This window comes from Somniosus microcephalus, unplaced genomic scaffold (assembly GCF_052327205.1).
Source record: "Somniosus microcephalus isolate GS21.2 unplaced genomic scaffold, FLI_Smic_1.0 unresolved_chr4, whole genome shotgun sequence".
In the NCBI taxonomy this organism is placed as follows: Eukaryota; Metazoa; Chordata; class Chondrichthyes; order Squaliformes; family Somniosidae; genus Somniosus; species Somniosus microcephalus.
In genome coordinates this window covers 9,889,060-9,912,602 of record NW_028225182.1, presented here as the reverse complement: position 1 = coordinate 9,912,602, position 23,543 = coordinate 9,889,060, and the positions used below count along the sequence as shown (strand labels likewise).

The 23,543-nt window shown below is 47.8% G+C and overlaps 6 non-coding genes across 6 annotated transcripts; all 6 read left to right on the top strand.

Annotated features, from left to right (window-relative positions):
- The first annotated feature begins 2,849 nt into the window (after positions 1-2,849).
- Positions 2,850-2,924, top strand: trnaf-gaa (transfer RNA phenylalanine (anticodon GAA)). The gene has a single exon. It is a non-coding gene; the product is annotated as a tRNA-Phe (tRNA).
- Positions 2,925-11,158: 8,234 nt separating this feature from the next.
- On the top strand, positions 11,159-11,231 carry trnak-cuu (transfer RNA lysine (anticodon CUU)). The gene has a single exon. It is a non-coding gene; the product is annotated as a tRNA-Lys (tRNA).
- Positions 11,232-12,485: 1,254 nt separating this feature from the next.
- trnae-uuc (transfer RNA glutamic acid (anticodon UUC)) lies at positions 12,486-12,557 on the top strand. The gene has a single exon. It is a non-coding gene; the product is annotated as a tRNA-Glu (tRNA).
- A 2,649-nt stretch (positions 12,558-15,206) lies between these two features.
- trnak-cuu (transfer RNA lysine (anticodon CUU)) lies at positions 15,207-15,279 on the top strand. The gene has a single exon. It is a non-coding gene; the product is annotated as a tRNA-Lys (tRNA).
- A 1,255-nt stretch (positions 15,280-16,534) lies between these two features.
- On the top strand, positions 16,535-16,606 carry trnae-uuc (transfer RNA glutamic acid (anticodon UUC)). Its single transcript has one exon. It is a non-coding gene; the product is annotated as a tRNA-Glu (tRNA).
- A 2,648-nt stretch (positions 16,607-19,254) lies between these two features.
- trnak-cuu (transfer RNA lysine (anticodon CUU)) lies at positions 19,255-19,327 on the top strand. Its single transcript has one exon. It is a non-coding gene; the product is annotated as a tRNA-Lys (tRNA).
- The last annotated feature ends 4,216 nt before the right edge of the window (positions 19,328-23,543 follow it).

Sequence of the window (23,543 nt, the reverse complement as noted above, 5' to 3'; positions counted from 1 at the left end):
GGCACCTCATTTTTATGTATACATTGTGCTGGTCCTTGCATGCTCTTCTACGCTGCTAATTGAACCAGCGTTGGTCACATCGCTTGATTGTAATGGTAGAGTGAGGAATATGCCGGCCATGAGGTTACGGATTGCAGTTGAATACAATTCTGCTGCTGCTAACGGCGCACAACACCTCATGGACGCCCAGTTTTGAAACGCTATATTCTGAACCTATCCCAATTAGCACGGTGTTAGTGCCACACAACACGATGGAGGGTTTTATTAGTGTCATAACTGGACTTTTTCTCCACCAGGAATGTGCGGTGGTCACACCTAACAATGCTGTACTGCTCAGATGCATCTGTGAGAGGTGGATTGGTGAGGACATGGTGAACTCGTTTTTCTCCCCTGTTGTTTGATAATTCACCAGCTGCCGCAGGCCCATTCCTGGAGCTACGTCCTACCGGACACGGCCAGCTCTGTCAGTAGTTGTACTACCGAGCCACTGTAAGCTAGGGGAGTATTTTAATAGAGGAACTAGGAACGTCTAACTTGCTAACACTTTATTAAGTTAATATATTAAACTCGATAAATTAATTAGTTTTAAAAACTAAAAATGAATCAAATAAATTATTTACCTAAATCATTTAAATAATTAAATATATAGAACAATGTTAGATGGAGACGGCAGTGTGGAAGGTGTGTCGCCTCTGCTACATGTGAGAGTTTCTGCAGAGCAGCTTGATTCGAGACAACCATATCTACAGTGCGTGTCTGCATCTCGAGGAACTTCAACTCAAGTTGTTAAGCTGGCCTCCGTGGTACAGGGATTGCGATGCATAAGAAAGGTAAGGAATTACCTATACATTTTGACCCAGGAGGCCGTCACACTGCTTAGGTCAGGTACTGGTTAAGATTGGATTAGTGGTCAGAGACGGGATGATGTGAAAGCGAGTCAGGCAGGTACAAGGGCCTCAGTTGCAGACATCGAGGAGCCTCAGCATTTTCCTTTGTCCAACAGGTACGAGATACTTGCTCCTGGAGTGGCTGAGAACGAAGACTTTAGGGAGAAGGGTCAAATTGACCACGTTACACTCGTACAAGAGGCCATTCAAGATGGGTGGCGTGGAAAGGAATATGGTAGTGGTAGGGTATAGTATAGTCATGTGCATAGATGATGTTCGCTACAGCTCCGGCTGGGAGTCTGGAAGGCCGTGAAGCTTGCCTGGTGCCTGTGTTAAGGACATATCTTTGCGGCTGGAGAATACTTGGAGCATGAACGGGAGGACCCAGTTATCGTAGGAACAATCGAGATAGGAAGAATTAGGAATGTCTTCTGCTGAGGGAGTTAGGTGACACATTATAAAACCAGGACCTCAAAGGTAAAAATCTCTGGATTAGCTGAGTACTGCCTGGTGTCCTGGCCAATGTGTGTTCCTCAAGCAACATCACTGAAATAGATTGTCTGAACAGGATCACATTGCTGTTTGAAAAACCTTGCTTTGCGCAATTTGGCTGCAAAGCATTTTTGATCCTTCCACGATCGTGAAAGGGGTTATATGAAAGTAAGAATTCTTTATATTTCTTATTTGAGCTCCTCCCAACCTTCTCTGCTCCAATGGCGATCTCAAATACAGTTGATCAACTCTCTGCTGATAATCATAGAATTCCAAACTCTGCCCCATCCGGGTGACTAAACCCGGTACGATCCTGATGTTTTCAACCTCCTTGCTTTCATAGCACCTCAAACATCCCCCAATCTCGCGGTTTCAGAACTGCTGATAATTCTCTTGGTCCGATGTGTGTAATTGTGCCGGGGCAGCAGGTTATTGAAATCAGCCCCGTATCAGTGTCGACAGTTAATTGGTGCATCTGATGGTATCTCACTCCCTGCGGGTGATGGAGCAGATGGCAGATCGATTACCTTGCTCTGCTGTCGTGGTGTGAATCTTGCTTTCGGGCGGGAATTTGTGAGAGGTCCGGCTTTCAAATGCCGAAAAGCCTAGATATTTTATTGTCGTATTTTGATTCTGAATTTATGTGAAAATTCCACAGAGTATTTGATGAAATTTGCCATTACCGAATCATGTTGCATGAGATGATGGTGCCTTGAAAGCAGGTACTGTGAGTGGGCCCAGTATTGATAAAGCCCTGCAAGGCTACTATTTAATCTATAACCTCAATCCGATCAGGTAATGCATTCCAAATCCTAAATACTCGTTGCGTAAAATAATTCCTCATGTCGCCTCTGGCTCTTTTCAAAATCAACTTAAATCAGTGCTCTCTGGTTACTGAACCTTCAGCCCTTGGAATCCGTTTCTCTGTATTTACTTTGTCTACACCCTGTCATATACCCCCATGTCCATGTCGTTAATGTATTGCAAAATCGGCAGTGGCCCGGGTTCTGAACCAAAGCGAACTCCACTGTATACATCTGCCCATTCCGATATAAAAGCCATTCACCACAACTACAGAAAATGCTGGAAAAACTCAGCAGGTCAGGCAACATCCGTGGAGAGAACTTGATTTGGCTCGTGATCAGTGCGGCTCAGTGAGACTTCGGCCCGTCTCTCCCTTCACAACCCATCAGTGTGGAGAAAAGAACAGGGAATTTTACACATGTGTTGTGCTCTGTAACTTTATTTGAACATGTCATTGCATTTCACGCTGTGTCCAACACGGTGAGGTCCCCCGTGCTGTGTCAGCTTTGTATCTTTGTCAACACTGCAGCTTTACATTAACACAACCTGAGCTCCGAGATCTGGTCGGGTCACATTGCCCGAAGTGAGGAATGAGCGAGAGGGGCAATTCCACCCGGGGATAGAAAATCCTCCAAAAGAACGACAGAATACTGCATTTGATGTGAAGCTGAAATAGCTCAGTTGGGATGAGCGTTAGACTGAAGATCTAAATGGTCCCTGGTTCGATCCCGGGTTTCGGCAGGTTTTAGTTACTTTCTGTCTCCTTCACTACAAGAGGAGCGAATTAGGAGAAATTTTACGCTCCTGATGCCGCGTTTCCCAAACGAATGGGAATGAAACCCCATCGGACATGCTGGATCCGGCTCCAACCGTCCACTACACGTTCGACTGCAGTCGGGGTCCCGCCGTCTGCTTTTATACCGGGACAGTGTTTGTGGGAGGGGCTGTTGTGCGATAATATATTTTAGATAGACGTTTGTTAGACCATAGAGCTGTCTTTCTGTTACTTTGGATTTACACTCTGCCCAGTTGTATATGCGAACAGTTAACAATGTTTAAGCGATGTGGTGTGTTCAATGTTTGTGCAGTAACTCGGTCACCCAGTGTGAGCCTGCAAGACAATCTCCCAGCCTGGGTTCGAGCCTGGCCAACGGAAGCGTTGTGGCCAGTTAATTCAGTTGGTGATAGCGTGGTGCTAACTAACGCCAAGGTCGCGCGTTCGATCCCCGTACGGGCCATCAGGATGTTTTCATAATTTTACGCTTTTCCCGCACCTTTCCAATACAAACTTTATAAGGAAGCCAATGCACACACAGTCTCACGGGGGATATATTTGGATTAACATCCTTTGCCACCGGGGCTGAGAGACACATCTTTCTGTTCATTTGTCTTTCTGGGTTTGCTGTTGAAAGTTGAACAGGGAGCCTGTTGCCGATAAGGGTCACAGGCAGGTAAGAGACAGACAGAGCGGCTCTGACCGCGCGAGATGGGCAAAAGGCTTCAGTTTAGGACAAATGCATCAATGAATTGTTCGCCCAGCACCGAGAGAGACAACATCCAGAGAAAAACACAGGAGGAAATCGATTTCAAGTGGATGCCTACCCGCTCTTGGTGCCGTGCTTTCGCGAACACGTCTGTTGTGTTCTCATGTAAAAAATATAATTTTGTCCGTACAGTTTGCATGGCGTGAAAGGATCTGAATTGCAAAGTGATGCGCTATCAATTACTCATAAAAGACTGAGAGTTAAGAGAGTAACTAAAGGCTTTTATTAGCGAAGAACAGAGCATGCCTCTCGTGGTTGACTGGGTTCCAAGAAGGCAGGGGGCTGCAGGTCAATCACCTTTATACCTGGGCCTGTGTGGGTGGAGCCAGCCGAGACATGTTGAGGCATGCATAGGTACAACAGTGTGTAACAACAACAACAACAGTGGTTTACCACATTCACCCCTTGATTAAAATTGAGTCCGGCGGGGTGAAGTGTACTAAAGGTTCGTGTAAGTAAGTCTATCAGGTGGCGTTGTATGCCGTCCTGATTGTCATGGTGGCGGCGGTGATGGTGCAGCATCCAACGTTGAGTCTGGCGTCTCATTGAGTGGTTGGGTGGTCAATGACGGGTCCTGGGGCTGCGGCATGCCGTCTAGCAGGGTTGGGTTGTGGGTAGTGGTGGATGGCAATGGTAGTGTTTCAGGGGCACCCAAAGGTGCGAGATCTCGTCTGGGGGCTGTGTCCTCCCGCCCGTCCGGGTACGCTACGTAAGCGTATTGGGGGTAGGCGTGGGTAGTGGAGGGTGGCGAGGGGGGTTTTTCGGGAGCACCCGAAGGTGCGAGGTCTCGTATGGAGACTGTGTCATCCCGCCCGACCGGGTACACCACGTAAGCATACTGAGGGTTGGCATGGAGGAGGCTCACCCTCTCGACCAGGGGGTCCATCTTATGGGACCTCACGTGCTTCTGCAGTAGGACGGGTCTTGGAGAAGTCAGCCATGTCGGTAACGAGATCCCCGATGTGGACTTCCTGGGGAAGGAGAACATTCTCTCCTGAGGGGTAGCATTGGTGGCTGTACAGAGCAGTGACCGAATGGAATGGAGCGCCGCAGGGAGGACTTCCCGCCAGCGAAAGGTCGGAAGGCCCTTAGATTTCAAGTTTAAAAGGAGTGCCTTCCAGTCTGTCGCATTCTCCCTTTCCACCTGGCCATTCCCCCGGGGGTTGTAGCTGGTGTTCCTGCTTGTAGCGATACCTCTCGAGAGCAGGTACTGCCCGGAGTTCGTCGCTCATAAAGGATGAGCCCCTGTTGCTATGAATATAGCTAGGGAAACCGAACAAGGTGAAGAGGTCATTCAGACATTTAATGACCGTGGTACTGGTCATGTCTGAGCAAGGGATGGCAAACGGGAAACGGGAGTACTCATCAATTATGTTGAGGAAGTACACATTGCGGTCGGAGGAGGGGAAGTGCCCTTTTAAATCGACGCTCAGCCGTTCAAAGGGGCGCGTGGCTTTGATCAGGCTTGCTCTGTCTGGCCTATAAAAATGCGGTTTGCACTCGGCACAGATTTGGCAGTTCCTGGTCATGGTCCTGACCTCCTCGATGGAGTAGGGCAGGTTACGGGATTTGATGAAGTGAAAAAACCTGGTGACCCCCGGGTGGCAGAAGTCATTGTGGAAGGTCTTCAGTCTATCGACCTGCGCGTTGGCGCATGTACCACGTGATAGGGCATCTGGGGGCTCATTGAGTTTCCCAGGCCGGTACAAGATATCGTAATTGGAGGTGGAGAGTTCGATTCTCCACCTCAAGATCTTGTCGTTCTTGATGTAGCCCCTCTGCTTGTTATTAAACATAAAAGCTACTGAACGCTGGTCAGTGAGCAGGGTAAATCGTTTTCCGGCCAGGTAATGCCTCCAATGTCGCACAGCTTCCACAATGGCCTGGGCCTCCTTTTCGAAAGAGGAGTGTCGAATCTCGGGGCCCTGGAGGGTCCTTGAGAAAAAGGCCACGGGTCTCCCCGCCTGGTTAAGGGTTGCAGCTAGGGCAAAGTCGGATGCGTCGCTCTCCACTTGGAAAGGGATGGACTCATCCACTGCGTTCCTTGTGGCCTTCGCAATATCTGCTTTTATGAGAGTGAAGGCTGCACAGGCCTCTGCTGTCAGGGGAAGGAGGTGGACTTGATGAGGGGTCTGGCTTTGTCTGCATAGTTGGGCACTCACTGAGCATAGTACGAGAAAAACCCTAGGCATCTCTTCAGTGCTTTTTGGCAGTGGGGGAGGGGGAGCCCCATAAGGGGGCGCATCATGTCGGGGTCGGGGCCGATGACTCCGTTCTCCAATACACAGCCAAGAATGGCAAGGCGCTTGGTACGAAACATACATTTGTCCTTGTTGTATGTTATGTTCAGCCGCTGGGCCGTACGGAGGAATTTCTCTAGATTAACATCATGGTCCTGCTGGTCGTGGCCGCAGATGGTGACGTTGTCTAGATAGGGGAAAGTGGCCTAGAGCGCGTTCTGGTCCACCATCCGGTCCATCTCCCGTTGGAAGACTGAAACCCAGTTGGTGACGCCGAAGGGAACTCTGAGGAAGTGGTAGAGATGACCGTCAGCTTCAAAAGCTGTGTACTGGCGGTCCTCAGCCCTGATGGGGAGCTGGTGGTATGCCGACTGCAGGTCAATCGTCGAGAACACCCGGTATTGTGCTATCTGATTGACGATGTCAGATATGCGGGGGAGTGGGTATGCATCTAGCTGGGTGTAGCGATTGATCGTCTGGCTGTAGTCAATAACTAGGCTCTGTTTTTCGCCAGTCTTCACTACCACCACTTGTGCTCGCCATGGGCTGGTGCTACTTTCAATAATCCCTTCCTTCAGGAGTCTTGCTACCTCGGATTTAATGAAGCTCCTATCCCCAGCGCTGTAATGCCTGCTTTTGGTAGCGATGGGCTTACAGTCGCGGGTGAGGTTAGTGAACAAGGAGGGGGGGGACTTTAAGGGTGGAGAGGCTGCAAATGGTGCGCGGTGGGCGATTTAAAAGCTGCTGGCTGCAGACTGTGAGTGGGCGGAGGGGTCCGTCGTGCGCTAATGTGACACTCTTAAGGTGGCACTGAAAATCCAACCCCAGTAGAACGGCAGCGCAAAGATGGGGCAGGACCAGGAGTTTAAAATTTTTGTATTCTGTGCCCCTTACTGAAAGGGTCACTACACAGTAGCCACCAACGTCCGCTGACTGGGCTTTGGAAGCCAAAGAGATCCGATGTCGCGTCGGCAGGACCGGGAGAGAGTAACTGCGCACCGTGTCGGGGTGGATAAAGCTTTCCGTGCTCCCGCTGTCAAAAAGGCAGGTAGTGGCGCGGCCGTTTACCGTAATGGCCATCATGGACCTGGACAGTTGATGAGGGAGAGATTGGTCCAGTGTCACGGAGGCCAGCGTATGGTTGAGCGAGTCGATGTGGTCGTCAGATGAGGCAGTGGTTGAGTCCGGGTCCCCCGTGGTTGAAGTTGGAGACGTCCGAGATGGTGGACAAAATGGCGGCGCCCATGGTCCCGATCCCCACGCAGCTGGGGGAGCACAAGATGGCGGACAAGATGGCTGCCCCCACGGTTTGCAAGCGGCGCTGCTGGCGTTAGCGGTTTTACCTTTGCTGGCGCTGACATAGTGTCCTTTCTTCCCGCAGCCGGAGCAGGTAGCATTTCTCGCTGGGCAGCGTGCTCTGGGATGTTTTGTCTGGCCACAAAAATAACATTGCTGTGCCTTGGACATCGCAGCAGCAGTTGAAGGTGGTGGTCCCATGACCCAAGGTTGTGGCGTCTACGTTGCGGAGCGGTTAGGGGAGAAGGCGTCCATATTCCTGTGGGCCGCGTCGAGCAAGAGCGCGAGGGACACTGCCTTTCTCAGGTCCATTTCTCCCTTTTCCAACAGTCTCTGCCGGGAGTAGTCGGACCTTAGACTCGCAACGAAAGCATCTCGGATCAGTCCCTCCTTGTGTGCTGTGGCTGATACTTCTTTGCAATCGCAGTCTCGGCCGAGTATCCGTAGTGCCCGTAGGAAGGCCTCCACCGATTCCCCGGGCTGCTGTCTGCGGGATCTTAAGAGGTGCCGGGCATAGACCCTATTTACCGGGCATGTGTATTGCCCATTTAGCATACCGATAGCCGCCGCGTAGGACGTCGTGTCCTGGATTATTGTATAAACTTGGCAGCTCACCTTTGAGGCCAGGATTTCCAACTTGTTTTCGTCCAGGGTCACTGTTGAGGCTTGCAGGTAGGCCTCGAAGCAACGCAGCCAATGCGTGAATTTGCTAGCCGAACCCGCTTCTTGGGGGTCTAGGTCCAGGCATGTTGGTCTGAGGGCTCGCAGCAGCTCCTGCTGCTCAGCGTTTGGTGCAGCAGCCTGCTGGTCAGCGTTTGGTGCAGCAGCCTGCTGTTCAGCGTTTGTCGACATTTTCTTTTTGCGAATAAAATTGATGCGCTATCAATTACTCATAAAAGACTGAGAGTTAAGAGAGTAACGAAAGGCTTTTATTAGCAAAGAACAGAGCATGCCTCTCGTGGTTGACTGGGTTCCAAGAAGGCAGGGGGCTGCAGGTCAATCACCTTTATACCTGGGCCTGTGTGGGTGGAGCCAGCCGAGACATGTGGAGACATGCATAGGTACAACAGTGTGTAACAACAACAACAACAACAACAACAGTGGTTTACCACACAAAGGAGCAGGCAGGAAAAACTGCGTTGATGTGCTTGCTGGCAGGAGGCTGGCTGCAGCTTCCATGGTGGTCTAGTGGTTAGGATTCGATGCTTTCATCACCGCGACCCGGGTTCGATTCCCGATCAGAAAACAGCGCGTTTTGGGGCTGGTTGAATTGCAACCATGTAACGCACCCTTACGGAGCAGTACTCTGCCCCTGATTCAACTTTCCGCACCGCTGCTCAACATCACTCTTCATACAGCAATACAAAATACACATCCTTGATTTCTGTAAAATGTGTGCTGTTTCAAAGTCAGCAGGAATTGATTTTTGTCAAATTTAGACTGGCTGACTTTAAATGTTGCCAACATTTAACTGCAGCTCACAGTGTCAGGGCAGTCACGGTTTTAATCAGTCTTCCGTGTATCTTCTTGCCCACTGCACCTCCCTAACAAACTTAGCTTATCACAGGCACGGCTATCGATTAATTCATTGCCAGTGTGAAGAATGCAAATTTTGAAACTTATCAACGTGTGCAAGCCTGGAATCAGAGAGTCCGTGGCCCGTGATAACGTGAGCATTAAGATGTTCATTAGTCCTTCCTGTATTGCTCAGTAGCCCACTGTGTGAGGAACTAAGAACCACGGGCATTTTCACTTCTGTGTCGGGCTCAGCACCGTACCTGCAGCTGAAGATTGAACTTGATTTGGCGCGTGATCAGTGCGGCTCATTGAGACTTCGGCCCATCTCTGCTTCACAACCCATCAGTGTGGAGAAAAGAACAGGGAATTTTACACATGTGTTGTGCTCTGTAACTTTATTTGAACATGTCATTGCATTTCACGCTGTGTCCAACACGGTGAGGTCCCCCGTGCTGTGTCAGCTTTGTATCTTTATCAACACTGCAGCTTTACATTAACACAACCTGAGCTCCGAGATCTGGTCGGGTCACATTGTACGAAGTGAGGAATGAGTGAGAGGCTCAATTCCACCCGGGGAGAGAAAATCCTCCAAAAGAACGACAGAATACTGCCTTTGATGTGAAGCCAAAATAGGTCAGTTGGGAGAGCGTTAGACTGAAGATCTAAAGGTCCCGGGTTTCGGTAGGTTTTAGTTACTTTCTGTCTCCTTCACTGCAAGAGGAGCGAATGAGGAGAAATTTTACGCTCCTGATGCCACGTTTCCCAAACAAATGGGAGTGAAACCACATCGGACATGCTGGATCAGGCTCTAAACATCCGCTGCAGTTTCGAATCCAGTCGGGGTCCCGCCGTCTGCTTTTATACCGGAACAGTGTTTGTGGGAGGGGCTGTGGTGCGATAATAAATTTTAGAATGAGGTTTGATAGACCATAGAGCTGTCTTTCTGTTAGTTTCGATTTACACTCTGCCCAGTTGAAAATACGAACAGTTAACAATGTTTAACCGATGTGGTGTGTTCAATGTTTATGCAGTAACTCGGTCACCCAGTGTGAGCCTGAAAAGCAATCTCCCAGCCTGGGTTCGAGCCTGGCGAACGAGAGCATTGTGGCCGGTTAGCTCAGTTGGTGAGAGTGCGGTGCTAATAATGCCAAAGTCGAGTGTTCGATCCCCGTGTGGGCCATTGGGATGTTTTCATAATTTTATGCTTTTCCCGCACATTTCCAATACAAACTTTATAATGAAGCCAATGCACACAGACTCTCACGGGGGATATATTTGGATTAACATCCTTTGCCACCGGGGCTGAGAGACACATCTTTCTGTTCATTTGTCTTTCTGGGTTTGCTGTTGAACGTTGAACAGGCGGCCTGTTCCCGATAAGGGTAACAGGCAGGTAATAGACAGACAGAACAGCTCTGACCCTGCGAGATGGGGAAAAGGCTTCAGTTCAGGACAAATGCATCAATGAAATGTTCGCCGGCACCGAGAGAGACAACATCCAGAGAAAACCACTGAAGGAAATCGATTTCAAGTGGATGCCTACCTGCACTTGGTGCCGTGCTTTCGCGAACACGTCTGTTGTGTTCTCATGTAAAAAATATCATTTTGTCCGATAAGTTTGCCTGGCGTGAAAGGATCTGAATTGCAAAGGAGCAGGCAGGAAACACTGCGTTGCTGCATTTGCTGGCAGGAGACTTGCTGCATCTTTTACTGGTGGTTTAGTGGTTAGGATTCAGGCACTTTCACCACCACAGCCCGGGTTCGTATTCCCGATCAGGAAACAGTGCGTTTTGGGGCTGTTTGAATTGCCACCATACAGCGCTGAAATAGCTCAGTTGGGAGATTGATTAGATTTGAACATACAGATTTTCGTATCTGGAGTTAGATGCGCTACCGTTGCGCCATGAGGTCCACAACATAACCATGGATGCTCATAGTTTGTATATATACACCTTCCACAAACACTGTTTCATTCCTCCTGCCTTCTCCTGATTCCTCAGTGTCATGCACAGAAGCGCCTGATGCCCTCATTTGTTTAAAGTAACAAGCAGACACAAACACAGGTATTCGTTCAAAATCTACCCGCAGGTGGCCACAGACACAATAAACAGAGCCAGAGAGACAGACAGAATCGGGAATATCCGGGAAATAGACAAGAGATATTGACAAGGACTGAAGCGATTTGCGATCAGAAATTTGCCTGAACCCCTGTGGTTAATGAATGGGATTTTGCTGCTTGAGCTCCTTATACGCCTTGGGCTTCTGGAGAACTAGTTTCGTAGTTTGCAGAAACGCGGCTCAGACATGCTGTTGTGACCGGGCCGGAGCAACAAGGTTCCTGACTGCAATCAGCGACAAGGCAATACTATTTCAACAAGCTCGGCTAGCTCAGTCGATAGAGCATGAAACTCTTATTCTCAGGATCGTGGGTTCGAGCCCCACGTTGGGCGGTAGTTATTTTGTTAAACTTTTATGTTGCTTTCAAAGCGTCATTAATTAAGCGATATCCTTGTTTTGCAGAATGAAAGAAATGCGAACTGAGAAAATACTGCAGATGCTGGAAATATGAATTGAAACAGAAAATGCTGGAGATACTCAGCAGGTCAGGCAGCATCTGTGAAGAGAGAAACAGAGGTAACGTTTCAGGTCGATAACCTTTCGTCAGAACTGGAAAAAAAAGGTAATGGAACAGATTTTTAAGCAGTGCAGGGGATTCAATGAGATCATGGCTGATCTCCTGCCTCAAATCCACTCACCGGCCCTATCGCCATATCCCTTGATGCCCTTACCAGTCAGAAATCTACCCACTTCTGTTCAGAATATACCCAATAACTGAGCCTCCACAGAACTCTGGGGAAGAGAATTCCAAAGATTCACCACTCTCTGTGTGAAGAAATGTCTTCTCTCAGTCCTGAATGGCCTAACCTTTATCCTGAGGCTGTGTCCGCTGGTTCTAGCTCTCCAGCCAAGGGAATCATTCTCCCAGCATCCAACCGATCAAACCCTGTAATAATTTTGCATGCTTCATGAGATCTCCTCTCATTCTTCCGAATTCAAGAGATTACAGGCCTAGTTTACTCAATCTCTTAACACAACCGCTTCCCCGAGGCGTGGCTAGTTCTGGAGCACACGCTTTTAGTGCTGCAGACGGAGTGTTGTCGGAGCTCATTGCATTTGCTGTAACTAATTAGCTCAGCTGTTTCTTAATATCGCTTGGAATTAATCGAATTGAATGAAGTCTGGCTTCTCTCAGGATGGTTACAGACACTTCAGCTTTGTCTTTTGTATTCATCCATCTTTTCTGTTTATTTAATCTATCTAATCGTTTTCATGATTTTAAAACCCTCTGTCAAATTTCCTCTTAGCCGTCTATGCTCTAAGGAGAACAGCTCCAACTTCTCTGGTCTATCCACGTAACGGCAATCGTTCATCACTGGAACCAATGAAGTACAAATGCATCAATGATTAGTTCGCCCCGCACCGAGAGAGACAACACCCAGAGAAAAACACAGGAGGAAATCGATTTCAAGTGGATGCCTACCCGCACTTGGTGCCGAGCTTTCGCGAACACGTCTGTTGTGTTCTCATGTAAAAAATATAATTTTGTCCGAACAGTTTGCCTGGCGTGAAAGGATCTGAATTGCAAAGGAGCAGGCCTGAAAAGCTGCGTTGATGTGCTTGCTGCCAGGAGGCTGGCAGAAGCTTCCCTGGTGGTCTAGTGGTTAGGATTCGGCGCTTTCACCGCCGCGGCCTGGGTTCGATTCCCGGTCAGGGAACAGTGCGTTTTGGGGCTGTTTGAATTGCCACCATGCAGCGCACCCTTACGGAGCAATGCTCCGCCCCTGATTCAACTTTCCACACCGCTGCTCAACATCACTCTTCATACAGCGATACAAAATATACATCCTTGATTTCTGTAAAATGCGTGCTGTTTCAAAGTCAGCAGGAATTGATTTCTGTCAAATTTAGACTGGCTGACTTTAAATGTTGCCAACATTTAACTGCAGCTCACAGTGTCAGGGCAGTCACGGTTTTCATCAGTCTTCCGTGTATCTTCTTGCCCACTGCACCTCCCAACAAACTTAGCTTATCACAGGCACGGCTATCGATTAATTCATTGCCAGTGTGAAAAATGCAAATTTTGAAACATACAAACGTGTGCAAGCCTGTAATCAGAGAGTCCGTGGCCCGTGATAACTTGAGCATTAAGATGTTCATTAGCCCTTCCTGTATTGCTCAGTAGCCCACTGCGTGAGGAACTAAGAACCACGGGCATTTTCACTTCTGTGTGGGGCTCAGCACCATACCTGAAGATTGAACTTGATTTGGCTCGTGATCAGTGCGGCTCAGTGAGACTTCGGCCCATCTCTCCCTTCACAACCCATCAGTGTGGAGAAAAGAACAGGGAATTTTAAACATGTGCTGTGCTCTGTAACTTTATTTGAACATGTCATTGCATTTCACGCTGTGTCCAACACAGTGAGGTCCCCCGTGCTGTGTCAGCATTGTATCTTTATCAACACTGCAGCTTTACATTAACACAACCTGAGCTCCGAGATCTGGTCGGGTCACATTGCCCGAAGTGAGGAATGAGCGAGAGGGGCAATTCCACCCGGGGATAGAAAAACCTCCAAAAGAACAACAGTATACTGCTTTTGATGTGAAGCCGAAATAGCTCAGTTGGGAGAGCGTTAGACTGAAGATCTAAAGGTCCCGGGTTTCGGTAGGTTTTAGTTACTTTCTGTCTCCTTCACTACAAGAGGAGTGAATGAGGAGAAATTTTACGCTCCTGATGCCGCGTTTCCCAAACGAATGGGAGTGAAACCACATCGGACATGCGGGATCCGGCTCCAACCGTCCGCTGCAGGTGCGAATCCAGTCGGGGTCCCGCCGTCTGCTCTTATACCGGGGCAGTGTTTGTGGGAGGGGCTGTGCTCCGATAATAAATTTTAGAATGAGGTTTGTTAGACCATAGAGTTGTCTTTCTGTTAGTTTCGATTTACACTCTGCCCAGTTGTATATACGAACAGTTAACAATGTTTAACCGATCTGGTGTGTTCAATGATTGTGCAGTAACTCGGTCACCCAGTGTGAGGCTGAAAGACAATCTCGCAGCCTGGGTTCGAGCCTGGCCAACAAGAGCATTGTGGCCGGTTTGCCCAGTTGGTGAAAGCCTGGTGTTAATAACGACAAGGTCGCGAGTTTGATCCCCGTACTGGCCATCAGGATGTTTTCATAATTTTACACTTTTCCCGCACATTTCAAATACAAACTTTATAAGGAAGCCAATGCACACAGACTCACGGGGGATTTATTTGGATTAACATCCATTGCACCTTTGCCACCGGGGCTGAGAGACACATCTTTCTGTTTATTTGTCTTTCTGGGTTTGCTGTTGAACGTTGAACAGGTGGCCTGTTCCCGATAAGGTTAACAGGCAGGTAATAGACAGACAGAGCAGCTCTGACCCCGCGAGATGGGCAAAAGGCTTCAGTTCAGGACAAATGCATCAATGAAATGTTCGCTGGCACCGAGAGAGACAACATCCAGAGAAAACCACTGAAGGTAATCGATTTCAAGTGGATGCCTACCCGCACTTGGTGCCGTGCTTTCGTGAATACGTCTTTTGTGTTCTCATGTTAAAAATATCATTTTGTCCGAACAGTTTGCCTGGTGCGAAAGGATCTGAATTGCAAAGGAGCAGGTAGGCAAACACTGCATTGCTGTGCTTGCTGGCAGGAGACTTGCTGCAGCTTTTCTGGTAGTCTAGTGGTTAGGATTCAGGCACTTTTGCCACCGCGGCCCGGGTTCGATTCCCGGTGAGGAAACAGTGTGTTTTGGGGCTGTTTGAATTGCCACCATACAACGCTGAAATAGCTCAGTTGGGAGATCGATTAGATTTGAACACACAGATTTTCTGATCTGGAGTCAGATGCGCTACCGTTGCACCATGAGGTCCACAACATAACCACGGATGTTCGTAGTTTGTATATATACTCGTTCCACAAACACTGTTTCATTCCTCCTGCCTTCTCCTGATTCCTCAGTGTCATGCACAGAAGCGCCTGATGCCCTCATTTGTTTAAAGTAACAAGCAGAAACAAACACAGGTAATTCGTTCAAAATCTACCCACAGGTGGCCACAGACACAATAAACAGAGCCAGAGAGACAGACAGAATCGGGAATCTCCGGGAAATAGACAAGCGATATTGACAAGGACTAAAGCGATTTGTGATCAGAAATTTGCCTGAACCCCTGTGGTTAATGAAAGGGATTTTGCTGCTTGAGTTCCTTATATGCCTTGGGCTTCTGGAGAACTTGTTTCGTAGTTTGCAGAAACGCGGCTCAGACATGCTGTTGTGACCGGGCCGGAGCCACAAGGTTCCTGACTGCAATCAGCGACAAGGCAATGTTGCTCCAACAGAACCGGCTAGCTCAGTCGGTAGAGCATGAGACTCTTAATCTCAGGGTCGTGGGTTCGAGCCCCACGTTGGGCAGTAGTTATTCTGTTAAACTTTTATGTTGCTTTCAAAGCATCATTAATTAAGCGATATCCTTGTTTAGCACAATGAAAGAAATGCGAACTGAGAAAATACTGCAGATGCTGGAAATATGAATTGAAACAGAAAATGCTGGAGATACTCAGCAGGTCAGGCAGCATCTGCGAAGAGAGAAACAGAAGTAACGTTTCAGGTCGATAACCTTTCGTCAGAACTATAAAAAAAAAGGTAATGGAACAGATTTTTAAGCAGTGCAGGGGATTCAATGAGATCATGGCTGACCTCCTGCCTCAATTCCACTCACCGGCCCTATCGCCATATCCCTTGATGCCCTTACCAGTCAGAAATCTACCCACTTCTGTTTGAATATACCCAATAACTGAGCCTCCACAGCACTCTGGGGAAGAGAATTCCAAAGATTCACCACTTTCTGTGTGAAGAAATGTCTTCTCTCAGTCCTGAATGGCCTAACCTTTATCCTGAGGCTGTGTCCGCTGGTTCTAGACTCCCCAGCCAAGGGAATCATTCTCCCAGCATCCAACCGATCAAACCGTGTAATAATTTTGCATGCTTCATGAGATCCCCTCTCATTCTTCCGAATTCAAGAGATTACAGGCCTAGTTTACTCAATCTCTTAACACAACCGCTTCCTCGAGGCGTGGCTAGTTCTGGAGCACACGCTTTTAGTGCTGCAGACGGAGTGTTGTCGGAGCTCATTGCATTTGCTGTAACTAATCAGCTCAGCTGTTTCTCAATATCGCTTGGAATTAATCGAATTGAATGAAGTCTGGCTTCTCTCAGGATGGTTACAGACACTTCAGCTTTGTCTTTTGTATTCATCCATCTTTTCTGTTTATTTACTCTATCTAATCGTTTTCTTGATTTTAAAACCCTCTGTCAAATTTCCTCTGAGCCGTCTATGCTCTAAGGAGAACAGCTCCAACTTCTCTGGTCTATCCACGTAACGGCAATCGTTCATCACTGGAACCAATGAAGTACAAATGCATCAATGATTTGTTCGCCCCGCACCGAGAGAGACAATATCCAGAGAAAAACACAGGAGGAAATCGATTTCAAGTGGATGCCTACCCGCACTTGGTTCCGAGCTTTCGCGAACACGTCTGTTGTGTTCTCATGTAAAAAATATAATTTTGTCCGAACAGTTTGCCTGGCGCAAAAGGATCTGAATTGCAAAGGAGCAGGCATGAAAAGCTGCGTTGATGTGCTTGCTGCCAGAAGGCTGGCAGCAGCTTCCCTGGTGGTCTAGTGGTTAGGATTCGGCGCTTTCACCGCCGTGGCCTGGGTTCGATTCCCGGTCAGGGAACAGTGCGTTTTGGGGCTGTTTGAATTGCCACCATGCAGCGCACCCTTACGGAGCAATGCTCCGCCCCTGATTCAACTTTCCACACCGCTGCTCAACATCACTCTTCATTCAGCGATACAAAATATACATCCTTGATTTCTGTAAAATGCGTGCTGTTTCAAAGTCAGCAGGAATTGATTTCTGTCAAATTTAGACTGGCTGACTTTAAATGTTGCCAACATTTAACTGCAGCTCACAGTGTCAGGGCAGTCACGGTTTTCATCAGTCTTCCGTGTATCTTCTTGCCCACTGCACCTCCCAACAAACTTAGCTTATCACAGGCACGGCTATCGATTAATTCATTGCCAGTGTGAAAAATGCAAATTTTGAAACATACAAACGTGTGCAAGCCTGTAATCAGAGAGTCCGTGGCCCGTGATAACTTGAGCATTAAGATGTTCATTAGCCCTTCCTGTATTGCTCAGTAGCCCACTGCGTGAGGAACTAAGAACCACGGGCATTTTCACTTCTGTGTCGGGCTCAGCACCATACCTGAAGATTGAACTTGATTTGGCTCGTGATCAGTGCGGCTCAGTGAGACTTCGGCCCCTCTCTCCCTTCACAACCCATCAGTGTGGAGAAAAGAACAGGGAATTTTACACATGTGTTGTGCTCTGTAACTTTATTTGAACATGTCATTGCATTTCACGCTGTGTCCAACACAGTGAGGTCCCCCGTGCTGTGTCAGCATTGTATCTTTATCAACACTGCAGCTTTACATTAACACAACCTGAGCTCCGAGATCTGGTCGGGTCACATTGCCCGAAGTGAGGAATGAGCGAGAGGGGCAATTCCACCCGGGGATAGAAAAACCTCCAAAAGAACAACAGAATACTGCTTTTGATGTGAAGCCGAAATAGCTCAGTTGGGAGAGCGTTAGACTGAAGATCTAAAGGTCCCGGGTTTCGGTAGGTTTTAGTTACTTTCTGTCTCCTTCACTACAAGAGGAGTGAATGAGGAGAAATGTTACGCTCCTGATGCCGCGTTTCCCAAACGAATGGGAGTGAAACCAGATCGGACATGCTGGATCCGGCTCCAACCGTCCGCTGCAGGTGCGAATCCAGTCGGGGTCCCGCCGTCTGCTCTTATACCGGAGCAGTGTTTGTGAGAGGGGCTGTGGTGCGATAATAAATTTTAGAATGAGGTTTGTTAGACCATAGAGCTGTCTTTCTGTTAGTTTCGATTTACACTCTGCCCAGTTGTATATACGAACAGTTAACAATGTTTAACCGATGTGGTGTGTTCAATGATTGTGCAGTAACTCGGTCACCCAGTGTGAGGCTGAAAGACAATCTCGCAGCCTGGGTTCGAGCCTGGCCAACAAGAGCATTGTGGCCGGTTAGCCCAGTTGGTGAAAGCCTGGTGTTAATAACGACAAGGTCGCGAGTTTGATCCCCGTACTGGCCATCAGGATGTTTTCATAATTTTACACTTTTCCCGCACATTTCAAATACAAACTTTATAAGGAAGCCAATGCACACAGACTCACGGGGGATTTATTTGGATTAACATCCATTGCACCTTTGCCACCGGGGCTGAGAGACACATCTTTCTGTTTATTTGTCTTTCTGGGTTTGCTGTTGAACGTTGAACAGGTGGCCTGTTCCCGATAAGGTTAACAGGCAGGTAATAGACAGACAGAGCAGCTCTGACCCCGCGAGATGGGCAAAAGGCTTCAGTTCAGGACAAATGCATCAATGAAATGTTCGCCGGCACCGAGAGAGACAACATCCAGAGAAAACCACTGAAGGAAATCGATTTCAAGTGGATGCCTACCCGCACTTGGTGCCATGCTTTCGCGAACACGTCTTTTATGTTCTCATGTTAAAAATATCATTTTGTCCGAACAGTTTGCCTGGTGCGAAAGGATCTGAATTGCAAAGGAGCAGGTGGGAAACACTGCATTGCTGCGCTTGCTGGCAGGAGACTTGCTGCAGCTTTTCTGGTAGTCTAGTGGTTAGGATTCAGGCACTTTTACCGCCGCGGCCCGGGTTCGATTCCCGGTGAGGAAACAGTGCGTTTTGGGGCTGTTTGAATTGCCACCATACAACGCTGAAATAGCTCAGTTGGGAGATCGATTAGATTTGAACACACAGACTTTCTGATCTGGAGTCAGATGCGCTACCGTTGCACCATGAGGTCCACAACATAACCACGGATGTTCGTAGTTTGTATATATACTCGTTCCACAAACACTGTTTCATTCCTCCTGCCTTCTCCTGATTCCTCAGTGTCATGCACAGAAGCGCCTGATGCCCTCATTTGTTTAAAGTAACAAGCAGGCACAAACACAGGTAATTCGTTCAAAATCTACCCGCAGGTGGCCACAGACACAATAAACAGAGCCAGAGAGACAGACAGAATTGGGAATCTCCGGGAAATAGACAAGCGATATTGTCAAGGACTAAAGCGATTTGTGATCAGAAATTTGCCTGAACCCCTGTGGTTAATGAAAGGGATTTTGCTGCCTGAGTTCCTTATACGCCTTGGGCTTCTTGAGAACTTGTTTCGTAGTTTGCAGAAACGCGGCTCAGAGATGCTGTTGTGACCGGGCCGGAGCCACAAGGTTCCTGACTGCAATCAGCGACAAGGCAATGTTGTTCTAACAGGCCCGGCTAACTCAGTCGGTAGAGCATGAGACTCTTAATCTCAGGGTCGTGGGTTCGAGCCCCACGTTGGGCGGTAGTTATTTTGTTAAACTTTTATGTTGCTTTCAAAGCGTCATTAATTAAGCGATATCCTTGTTTTGCACAATGAAAGAAATGCGAACTGAGAAAATACTGCAGATGCTGGAAATATGAATTGAAACAGAAAATGCTGGAGATACTCAGCAGGTCAGGCAGCATCTGCGAAGAGAGAAACAGAGGTAACGTTTCAGGTCGATAACCTTTCGTCAGAACTATAAAAAAAAAGGTAATGGAACAGATTTTTAAGCAGTGCAGGGGATTCAATGAGATCATGGCTGATCTCCTGCCTCAATTCCACTCACCGGCCCTATCACCATATCCCTTGATGCCCTTACCAGTCAGAAATTTACCCACTTCTGTTTTGAATATACCCAATAACTGAGCCTCCACAGCACTCTGGGGAAGAGAATTCCAAAGATTCACCACATTCTGTGTGAAGAAATGTCTTCTCTCAGTCCTGAATGGCCTAACCTTTATCCTGAGGCTGTGTCCGCTGGTTCTAGACTCCCCAGCCAAGGGAATCATTCTCCCAGCATCCAACCGATCAAACCGTGTAATAATTTTGCATGCTTAATGAGATCCCCTCTCATTCTTCCGAATTCAAGAGATTACAGGCCTAGTTTACTCAATCTCTTAACACAACCGCTTCCCCGAGGCGTGGCTAGTTTTGGAGCACACGCTCTTAGTGCTGCAGATGGAGTGTTGTCGGAGCTCATTGCATTTGCTGTAACTAATCAGCTCAGCTGTTTCTTAATATCGCTTGGAATTAATCGAATTGAATGAAGTCTGGCTTCTCTCAGGATGGTTACAGACACTTCAGCTTTGTCTTTTGTATTCATCCATCTTTTCTGTTTATTTACTCTATCTAATCGTTTTCTTGATTTTAAAACCCTCTGTCAAATTTCCTCTTAGCCGTCTATGCTCTAAGGAGAACAGCTCCAGCTTCTCTGGTCTATCCACGTAACGGCAATCGTTTATCACTGGAACCAATGAAGTAAATCTCTTCTGTGCTCTCTTCAAATCCTTCATGTCCTTCTGAAAGTGCGGCGCCCAGAATAGGACTCAATACTCCAGCTGCAGCCCAACTAGTATATTATATTGGCCCAGAAATTCCAGAACGGGGCTTGCAGCGCGTGCAAGCCCCGTATTTACACTTAACCCGCGCTCGTGCCGATCAGCTTCTGGGACGCCTGAACTTGCAGAAATAGAAAGCACATTCCCGGGCAGCGTATGACGTCACGCCGCCCAGGAGTGCAGCCAGCGCGAAGCCAGGAGCGTGCAGTGTAAGTGAGATACGCCCCTTGAGGTCTCAGTTTCACTGGACACGCCCCCAATGTTTCTGTCAAGCTGCTAAGTATTTTTACATGCAAAGCAGCAGTTTTAATAGGTTTTTGGAAGTTTTTTGAAGATTTTGGTAACTTTAATAAGCTTTTTAAAATGTTTACATTATTTTGAGTAATCTGAAATAGTTTCAAAGAGAATTAAAGCAATTTAAAGACTTTTAAAAGCCCTAAAAGAATTTTTTTAATTTCATTTATTTATTTAGCAATGTCGTCGTCATACGTGTCTTCACACTGTTCCCTTTGGGGATCTGTATGAAGTGGTGGAATGATTTATGGCCATGATTAACGCTCATTCCGTGACCGTAACCATCTTTGAACCAGCCATTAGGGCGGTTAGTCCTATAGCGGGAGGGTTTTACGGGCTCCCACAAGCTATACAAGGAGGGGGGGCCACCCACACCCACGGACGCAAATATCCCACTGGATGTCAACCCAGAATTTAGAGCTGGAGCTCCGACTCCACTTGCCAGGACTGTCTGGAGCAGGGTTCAAAACCCTACCCTGATCTGGCCCAGCGGCGGGGATCCTACCACTATGACAAAGGCCCAATCCAATTAGCAACGTGAAATGGCAGCATAGGGCTCCAGTCACGGGGAGGGAAAAGGCGCAGGAAATGTTTGGGTGTCACCTTTTGTGGGTGGACATCCAGCAGTAAGCATCCCCGCCGCTGGGCCAGAAGGAGTAGGGTTTTGAACCCCACTCCAGACAGTCCCGGCAAGTGGAGTCGGAGCTCCAACTTTAAATTCTGGGTGGACATCCAGCGGGATACTTGCGTCCGTGGGTGTTGGTGGCCCCCCCCTCCTCAGATGGGTTGTGGGAGCCCGTAAAACCCTCCCACCATAGGACTAACCACCCTAATGGCTGGTTCAAAGATGGTTACGGTCACGGAATGAGCGTTAATCACGGCCATAACTCCTTCCACCACTTCATACAGTTCCCCAAAGGGAACAGTGTGAGGATACGTACAATGATGACCTCTTGCGCAACGCACCTCCTTGGGCCCTCAGTCGCAGATGCGAGGGGGCAAGTCGTGCAATTGTTAAATTTTTTATTTTATTGACATGTAAAATGTTGGCCCAGTAATTCCCTTCCAAATGCGCTCGTACGGTCGGGGTACTTACGCATCTGGCTGGATGAAATGCTGGTTTTCAGCATTCACAGTGCATGTGGGGAAAACCGGCATTTCCTGTCCTCTGAACGAAGGGGTTCAGAGGCAGAACGCGTGCGACAGCACAGGCAGCACGTGCGCAGTATAATTCGCCGCTTTCATTAATGCTTTCAGTGAGGTCCAGTCATTACAACTTACACATGAAAAAGGCATGGGTACAGTTGCTCCACAGGCTGCGGAGGAAGCTATTTCTTATCGTGGAGCTTCTGAAAGTATGTATGTCTGTATATATTCCTTTGCGTGTTATGTATATATTCCTTTATTTATGTGTATGAATGTATTATTTAATTATGACTTTCAGAGAAAGTAACTTACTGGAAAATCATAATTAAAAACATACATTCATACACATTAGTAAAGGAATATAAAACATACATACATATACGTAAAGGAATATATGTGGACATACATACATAACTCATTCTCACATTCCATTCACACAGCCACAATTGCTCCTTCTACCTACCGTTCTGAAAACCCTTTTAAAAAAAAAAATTAAACTTTAAAACTTACTTAAAATTTCTTAAAATAACTTCCCTCCCTTTCCCAAACAAAAATATTGCATTTCAAAAGCTCCACGATAAAATATATCTTCCTCCGCAGCCAATGAACAACTTTACACTTGCTTTTTCCAAGTGTAACTTCTAAGGACTTACCCTCACGGATTCCATGAATGAAATCCACGAAGTTCACTGCGCAAGCGCTGCCTGTGCAGTCGCACGCGCTCGAGGTCTGGAAATGCCGGCGTTCCCCACATGCGCTGTTCATGCTGAACGCCGGCATTTCCAACGGCCAGAAGCGTGAGTAAGCCGACCGTACTCACGCTTTTGGCCTGGAATTTCTGGCCCAATGGTTATCCACAACTTCATGCCGTTTGGACTTCATGTTTCTTTTTATATAAACAAGGATCACACATGGTTTATTAACAGCGTTCTAAAGCTGTTCTGCCATCTTCAACGAATTGTTCACAAACTCCCCCAGTGATATCTGTCCGTTAACCCTTCCAAAATTATTCAATTTAGCTTGTAATCATATCAACTCACAATTTTCAGCATTGAATTTCATCTAAATGTGTCCGCCCATTACAACAGCCTGTCTATGTCATCATTTTTAAAAATTAATTAATGGGCTGTGGGCGTCGCTGGAAAGACCAGCATTTATTTTCCATTCCTAATTACCTTTGGGAAGGTGGTGTCAAGCCACCTTCTTCAACCGCTGCAGTCCGTGATGTGAAGGTAGTCCCACTGTGCTGTTAGGGATGGAGTTCCAGGATATTAACACAGCGACGATGCAGGACGGTGTGTGACTTGTAGGGGAACTTGGAGGTGGTGCTGTTCCCATGCACCTGCTGCCCTTGTACTTCTAGGTGGAATAAGTCGCGGGTTTGGGAGGTGCTGCCGAAGAAGCCTTAGCGGTTGCTGCAAAGCATCTTATAGATGGTACACACTGCAGCCACCGTGCACTGGTAGTGGAGGGAGTGAATGTTTAAGATGGTGAATAGGGTGCCAATAAACGAGCTGCTTTGTCCTGGATGGTGTCGAGATTCTTGCGTGTTGTTTGTGCTGCTCTCATCCCGGCAAGTGGAGAGTATTCCATCACACTCCTTGTTTGTCCCTTGTAGATGGTGGAAAGTCTTTGGGGAGTCAGGAGGTGCGACACACGCCGCAGAATACCGACCCTCTGACCTGCTGTTGTTGCCA